The sequence below is a fragment of the Buceros rhinoceros genome, unplaced genomic scaffold (genome assembly GCF_000710305.1).
Source record: "Buceros rhinoceros silvestris isolate BGI_N320 unplaced genomic scaffold, ASM71030v1 scaffold3426, whole genome shotgun sequence".
In the NCBI taxonomy this organism is placed as follows: Eukaryota; Metazoa; Chordata; class Aves; order Bucerotiformes; family Bucerotidae; genus Buceros; species Buceros rhinoceros.
The window spans coordinates 10454-18160 of record NW_010415631.1 but is presented as its reverse complement, the minus strand read 5'-3'; the positions used below and the strand labels follow the sequence as shown (position 1 = coordinate 18160).

Sequence of the window (7707 nt, the reverse complement as noted above, 5' to 3'; positions counted from 1 at the left end):
CTCTCAAATGTTTTTTCTTAACACGGGGAATTTTCGGTGACCTCTGCCAGTGGTGCTGTCAGTGGTCCCCTTTCTGGCCGAAGGCAGAGGGTGACAGGCAGAGGTGTTCCCCCCACTGGAACCTTTCCAACATGTAGACTTTGGCAGTCATAGCTGGCGTGTGTTCCTCCTCAGGCTGAGAATCACTCAGAGACGTTAAGGCCAAACAGGGCAACGTCCCAGTCTAGTTGGACCTTCTGCACAGCCCCAGCAAGGAGTAACCCCCCCTTACCCCCAGCAGATGCTGCTTGAGTCCCTTCTCCAGGGTTTAAAGCTGCTGTCGGGTTGTGTCTTACCACCCTCTGGTGTCTGAGCCTTTATGGTTCACGCGTGTTCCATTTTCTGAAGCGCAGGGCCCTTTGACCGAGAGCACTGCTTCTCAGGAGCTGGGACCACAAAGCACGCAGCAAAAAACACAGGGCTTTCGGAGATGGTCAGCAGCATCGACCACTTTTCTCTGGCTGCTGTCGGTTCTTGTGCCCAACCCCTGCCTGAAGCATAGCTAGGGCCAGGCAGTGCCTCTGCAGCCGCGTGTGCGCTCGCAGTGCTCACCTGCCGTCCAGGGGAGAGCTCCTGTGGCTGCACACTCGGTCGCTTTGCTTTTCCATTGCGGTGGGACAGTGAACCCAGGCGCACGCTCCCCCTTACCGGTTTCTGCGAGACCCTCAGCTCACTGGCTGCGGGGCAGGGCAGAGGGGTGACAGAAGCACTCTTTTCGATAGCACTTCAGCGTCACATCAGCTGATCCATGACAGGAAGAAAGCACCAAAATCTCAGTGATGGTTTGTTTCTGCCAGCAGTTGTTTTATTCCTGTTGGAGATCGCAGAAGAGAGCCGAGGTCCCTCTTGGTGCCCTCTGGCAGTGGACGGCTGATACGCCGCTGGATACAGCGTACAGGAAGGACAGGGCAGATGCAGATGGTGGTAGAGGATGTGGGTGGATGTTAAAGGGAGCTGGTTGATTGATTTGGCTCTAACTAATGTCAGTGAATAACTTAGATTGCCCTTAGACTGAAATCCCAGGCCTCAGTAAGAAATAAGTGGTTTCTAGGGAGCCCCAGGGAGGAAAAGCCATCGCTGACTTGGTTCTGAGCAGGGCAGAGGAACGTCTTCAAACAGTGTCTTCAGAGAGCTGCTCTGTGATGGGAACCGTAACATGCCCCAGACTGATGTCACTGGGAAAAAGAAAACAACCACATCCCTGGGAGTAAGTGAAGCAGAGAGCAAATGCCCCCCATGTACACCAGAGACGTGAGGAATGGCGTGGGAAGGCAGCGGGACGGAACAGAAGGGCATGGAGGCTATGGGGAACAAAAGAGCATTTTTCAAAAAGCTGGAGAAAACAGGAGAGGTTATAAACTCGAGCAGATTAAATATGCGAACAGAACAAAGCAGGCGGGGGGGGGTTCAGAGATGACTTGCAAAGGAGAGAAGAAAGAACCGTCCTGTTTCAGACCTATCAAATGGGACACGTGAGAGCGTTTGCAGCGTGCTGCTGACTGCCAGGCTCTGAAAGGGGGGCTCGGGGAGGAGCCAGCCATAGCAGAAAAAGTTTTAATTTTTCTGCACGCAGAGCAGCTCCCAGAGATTGCCGTGCGAGATTGCTCCTCGTGGGGAGTCAGCAGACAGGCCGCCTTGAACCGCAGGGCCTGTGGCAGCGGCTGCAGAGAAGGTGAAATAGATGCTTTTATAGCAAGGGGCCAGGACTGGATGTACCAACCCAGGAGCCTGGACTGAGCTGAAGGATGAAGCAGTTGAGATGTTAAGCGAGAGGTTATGCTCGGCTGCCGAAGCTGCTGTGGTGCCCAAGGACTGCAGGGGCCGTAACACCGTCCCTCAGACAGGTCCCGGAGGAGCTCTGGGGATTCGCCGAGCAGCCGAACCAGCCAGGCCGATAAAGGAGAACAGTGGGTGGATTGCAGGGATCAACACCGGGCAAGGCTCGAGGTGGGTTTGGTAAGGGGAAGAAGCCTTGCTCTGCAGGGCTGGTGGGAATCTTCGGAGGAGTCAGTAACCATATAAATAAAAGCAATTGGGTTGCTGCAGCCTGCTTGGGTTTCCAAAAGACAAGACTCCTCACCAAGAGGGGTCCTAAGACATATATCGTAAGGGACTTAGGTGTCCATGTGTTACGGGCAAGGCTCGAGGTGGGTTTGGTAAGGGGAAGAAGCCTTGCTCTGCAGGGCTGGTGGGAATCTTCGGAGGAGTCAGTAACCATATAAATAAAAGCAATTGGGTTGCTGCAGCCTGCTTGGGTTTCCAAAAGACAAGACTCCTCACCAAGAGGGGTCCTAAGACATATATCGTAAGGGACTTAGGTGTCCATGTGTTAGAGGAGAAGTCCTTGCATGGATGAAGTACTGCTTGAAAAAGAAAGAAATCCCAGCCGTTATATTTGCGGTTGGTAGAGATCACTGGAGGAGCACCCTGGTGACCTGTGCCGGTTAAATCTGCTCTTAAATGATCTGGGGAGTGCGACGGCAGGTGCAATGGTGAACTTTATCTGCCTTTGGGTAAATGATGCACATTGAGTAAAACCATCGTACAGTGGAATATGGAAGGGCGGGCTCAGGGCTGACGATAACCCAGAGGCATGATAGGACCTTAACACTGCGAGAGATGAGTGAAACTGTCAGCTCAGGGCTCATGGCTTTCCGCAAAACAAATCAATTCTTGTTTATCAGGAACAGAGAACAAAGCAACTCACGGTGCTGCCCTGTGAGTCCACAGCACACCAGTGGGTGTCTGACGGACTGCCAGCCCCCGTGTCTCGGGAAGGACAGAGCATGGCAGGGCAGTTTTGGAGAACAACAGTATGGTCAGAAAAAAGCTGCTCTGCCAGCACTAGCCGGATGGTCCAGAGCGCATCAGCCCAGAGAGGGGCATGTGAGGGGGAGTCACACCACTGCTGTGGGTTGTGGAATCGGGGTCAGTCGTTCTCCGTCTTCCAGGGACTGGGGCATCTCATGCAAAACCAGCAGACAGTAGGTGGGGAACTAAGTGGTTCTTCATGGTGCATGTTGCTGAGCTTTGGCTTTTCTGGTCACAGGGTGAGGCAGGTGCCAAAGGCGCAGGAAGCAGGGGGTGACTGCCCAGTTCTCAGAAGAGAAAGTCAAGCTGAAGACCACACCTCCAGTTCAGGAAGTCTCTTTTGACCTTCAGATTGTTGGAGGTTGGGAAAACTAAGGGAAACTGTTAGAAGATGAAGTATTTGAGGTAGTATGACTACATGCTTGGTCTTACTTTATTTTTCCACAAGCACATGCTCTTAAAGTCAGACTGGAGGCTAACTGGACCTCTGGTCCAACCAGCTACAGCTGCTCTCCACACCTCCTGATCCTCCTGCGTCATCGCTTTTCTCATCCATGCCCTGAGGGAACTGCTGGGTTCTGAAGTGATGGTTCCCAGCTCACGGAGTTGATCGATAGTCACGGCGCGCCCAGGACCCGTGTCTCCGCTCTCTGCCCAGCAGCGCGCTGCTGTCGGGCGGGTGTGCGTCATGAGCACGGTGCCTGAGGCCAGCGAGGGCGAGGCTGCCTCTGCTCGAGCTCCCCTTTGCAGCAGGTTGTCTGCAGCTGCTGTTCATTTTTTACCTACTGTACAAATAAGGGCAGAAGATAAAATCTCTTCAGAGAAAAATCTGCTAAGGTTTCCAGTCCCCAAGTGAAAGTTAAATTATATTAAGCTTTTCAAAACACAACTGCAGATCATCATCATCTTTTGCAGGCATCTTCCTTATTTGGCAGACCACGTATTTATTAAAATTTGGCTATCTCCTAGCCACATTTTTTCCACCTGCCGCCTGTGTCCCTGCCTCCCTGCCCCGCGGACCAGCTTGGTGTTCAGACAGCTGCAGGTAACCAGCCTTGACCCTCCCTTCCAGCTGCGGGGTGCCAGAGCCAGCCTGAACAGAGCCCAGAACCCACGCCTGCCCGTGTCCAGGAGGTACAGGGGACAAGTGTCTGGTACTTTCCAACATGACATTCCTACATGAGCAGTGGGCTAATACCAGAGAGAGTGTGCAGCCCTGCGGCTGGGCAGCGGTTACGGGGACAGCGTGGCACAGGCAGGACGTTGCGCTGGGTGGCTGGCAGGGAAGTCAGCTACAAAACAGGCATAAGAAAGCAGGGTGGGCAAGGGCAGAGGGCGCAGTCTGCGCAGCTGCTGTTCTCTCCCCGAGTGCTCTGGTAACCCCCTGCAGCTGGTTACCTGCTCCACGTTTGGGAGAGTGGGAAACCAGGAGCGCTGGAAGGGAGCAGTGACCGTGACTTGGCCCATCCAGGGTGGCAGTTGTGTCTTACAAGCGTGGAGGCCGTCACAGCTGTCTCAAGCGCGATAGCTGAGCTCTGTTTGAGCACCTGCCTCTTCTGTCCTGCGGTGCTGGCATGGGGGCAGAGCCCATCTGGAGGAAGGCAGGCAGCAGGGGACTGCATGACGTCAGAAAATGGTCCTGTCCTTTGCAGGCACAGGCAGAGGTAAAAACCCTCAAGCTACAGAGCAAAATTTCAGAGAATGTTAAGTTCGCTGGCGGAGTGGACAGAGAATTACCTGTAGGGAAGCCGGGGTAGAACTCAGTCTTACCTCTCCAGGTTATCTGGAAAAGGAGATCAGCAGGACGTCACAATGTGCAGCTAGAAAAGTGAGTGCAGAAACCCTTCTCTCGAAGGCAGTGTCTGCCGCTTGCCTTTGTAGAGCTCGGAGAAATCCTGTAAAAAGTAAAAGGCTTCAGCCAGAGGATGCAGAGGAGGGAAGCTGCTTCCCAGGAGGAAGATTTGCGCCTTGTCTGGGACTAGCAAGGAAAAAAATTACCTTAGGCACTCGCAGAGTAAGGCTTTGTCGCTGCGCAGGGCGGAGTATGAAGTCTGCAGGTTTAGCATCTTACATTTCTTAAGGTGCTGCTCGCTGAAACTTGTTAACGATGGGATTTCTGAAGGTGCTTCCATCTTCCGAGGATGTTCCCTGCATTGGAGTCACTAACGTGACTGAAGGTGGGGTGAGGTGAGTACCCTGTGCCAGTGCCTGACATGAAAAAGCTCTTCCTGACAAACTGTCGCATTTCCCCAAGTCACAGTTTACAGTCTGCAAAGTCCAGCTAAGTGGGAGAGCAAGGACTGATTTTTAGCTCAGGGAAGCTCTCTTCCTCCCCTGCAGAGACTTGAGCTTGACTTTGGAAAAGGGGAGCACAGGGTGTTGCGCTGTGAGGCGCACTGGGGTGCTGGAGCAGAGGCTGCGCAGAGGCGGGTGTTCCTGCGCCCGGAGCTCCGCCTGGGGGAAGCCTCTGTGTCCTTAGCAGTCAGTTTGAATGGAATTCCAGAAAAGACACTGTGTTGCTGATCTTTTTTTTCACTCTTTTGTGGATTTCTCGCTGTGGCTTAGTTTGAGTTTTGTGCTTCTGTTTGACGGTCACCTTTTGCTGCTGCTTACAAGCTCTGCTGAGTCCTCCAGAGGTGCAGTTCCACGAGACATGAGGCAGTTGGACCAGCCTCCAGCTGAGGGCAGGTTATTGCTTCTGCCAGCCCGAGCGCTGCCCTCGGGCTCTGAGCCAGCAGGGCGCTGGCCAGACCTCTCCGTGAGCTGCTTAACTCACTGACCCAGCAGAAATCTAACAAAGGGAGATTAAAAAAACCTAACAGGCAGCTGGATGGTTTCCTGCCAGATTGGTGAGTTAAAGCTGCTTGTGGAGGAGCCCGACAGCTGCTGGAGCCGGCGGAGAGACCCGCAGGTGCAGCCGAAGGCCTGGCTGGCTCCGAGCGTGGGGCTGCGTGGCCGGGGGGTGAAAGCTGCAGTGGCTTTGGCACGTGCCGGGACCTTCCATGGGTGGCTGCGCTTCACCGTTCCAGCCCTGTGCGCTGCCCACTGCCAGCCGCTGCTGTGGCCTCTCCAGAAGTCACCGCTTTTGTTAAAGGACTCGTTAACCCCTGCAAGCCTGGAGAACACTGAGATGAGGGAAACTGCTATGGCCGCGCGATGCGTCCCGCTGGCGCCGCTCAGCAGAGCAGCCCGAGAGCTGAGGAGATGGGCAGGGGGCAGAGCCTGGTGGCTTTCCAGAGGGTCTGGAGATGAGGCTGCGCCCTGGGCTTCCTTGTGCTCCCTCGCCGCACGGGCCAGCGCTCCCGCTCGTGGAGCCAGGCTCGCTTTGCACGCACATGCCGGCCAGTTCCTGCCTGCACAGTCTGCCTTGGCCCACGGCCCCTGCAGAGGAAGAGGGGGTGGGCGAGGCTCAGGCTGGATAACCTCCCCTCCCCTCGCCAGCCTCTGGAGCAGCCACTCTGTCATACGCCAGCTTCTCCTGCAAGAAACCCCTGCGCTCCTCGGAGCACCAGGCCAGCCAGAGGTGACTGCTCGTCCCTCAAAGCCAAGCTGGCGAAGGCTTCAGGCTGCCTCGGGTGACTGGGTGTGCTCCTGCAGCCTCGTGTCTGGGGGAAGGGGAGAGGCTTTGGAGCCCCCAAAAAGAGCCGGGGGAGGAGGATCCTTCACTGCCAGCACCAAATCAGTCTGGCCCACAGCCAGCCCTTGGGAGTGCCAGGGGGAATTTCTGGGTGCTGCAAGCCCGGTTCTCTCACCTGTCCTGGATTTGATCAAACCGCCTCCAGGTTTTCAGAAATTCCTGTTTAAAATAAATAAATAAGTCACATACTTTTTGTAAACCAGTAAAAAATATTTTTGAGGTTGTAACGTCCTGCCTTCAGGCTGAAGCGTGAGGCTATTCCCCAAGCAGGTACTTTTCTTAATATCACAAAAGTAATTGGTGCTTTTTACAGCGTCTGTAAGTCAGAGCACGAGTCTCCTTCAATTTCTGTAGGTGAGAGGAAGGACGTTCAGGTGACGTTGTGTACCCAGCCTTACCGCCATCTCCGCGGTGTTTCCGGGGTCTGCCGTTACCCCTGGTCAGTGTTTGTCTAAATGTGTTTACAGCTATTCTAGCTCAGCTCGGGCGACCTCGTGGGCATTTCTGTGTTTGTCATCATGACGTTGTGGCCTCTGTTTCTGCAAGTACTGGAGAGGTTCCCAGAGGCGTCATGGTCCTCTTGCTCTTGTGCAAGGTGCAGTGCAAAAAGCCCTCAGTATTTTACTTGGGAAAAGACACATAGTTTTGCTGGCAGATAATCATGAGACTGCTCCACCGATACCCAGCTGGGAACCAGCATAACCTCCTGCGTCTGTGCCAGCTCCTGGAGGAGCCTGCGGGTGTTTCACTGCCACGTCACCGAACGCGGCAGCAGGGAAGGGCCAGTGCTCAGCCTCCGCTGGGGTGACAGGTCACTCACAGTAGTGACGCTGTGGCCAGGAGCTGACGGGCTCTTGGCCAGACGGCTGAGGTGGGGCTGTGGCAGACAGGCTGCCTGGGAGAAGGGGCTCGTGTGGGTCTGTGTGCCTCGTTTTTAATGCTGTTGAAAGGAAAAGCTGCCACCTGCTCCCCCGTGGATGGGCGCAACCTCCTGGGCAGCCAGTGACCGGATCTGCGGAGCCCGGGTCTCTGCTCTCCCGGCTATCTGCATGCGCTGTGTTGTCCTGCAGTTTCCAAATGCTCTGATCCATGGTCCCTAGTCCATGGGCTGGGGCTGCTGCCAGCCTCGCAGGCATGGCCGTGTCCCCTTGCGTCAGCTTGCCTGCGGACAGGACCTTCCCAGGGGTGTGGGTTGGAGGCACGCTGAAAAGAGGCTTGTG

General features: G+C 55.1%; 1 protein-coding gene across 1 annotated transcript in view; it reads left to right on the top strand.

The window, feature by feature from the left end:
* The window catches only part of NDRG3 (NDRG family member 3), a gene marked incomplete at its 3' end in the record, with an annotated part of 30428 nt that overhangs the window by 12399 nt on the left and 10322 nt on the right, over window positions 1–7707 (top strand). The gene's annotated exons all lie outside the window — the stretch shown is intronic.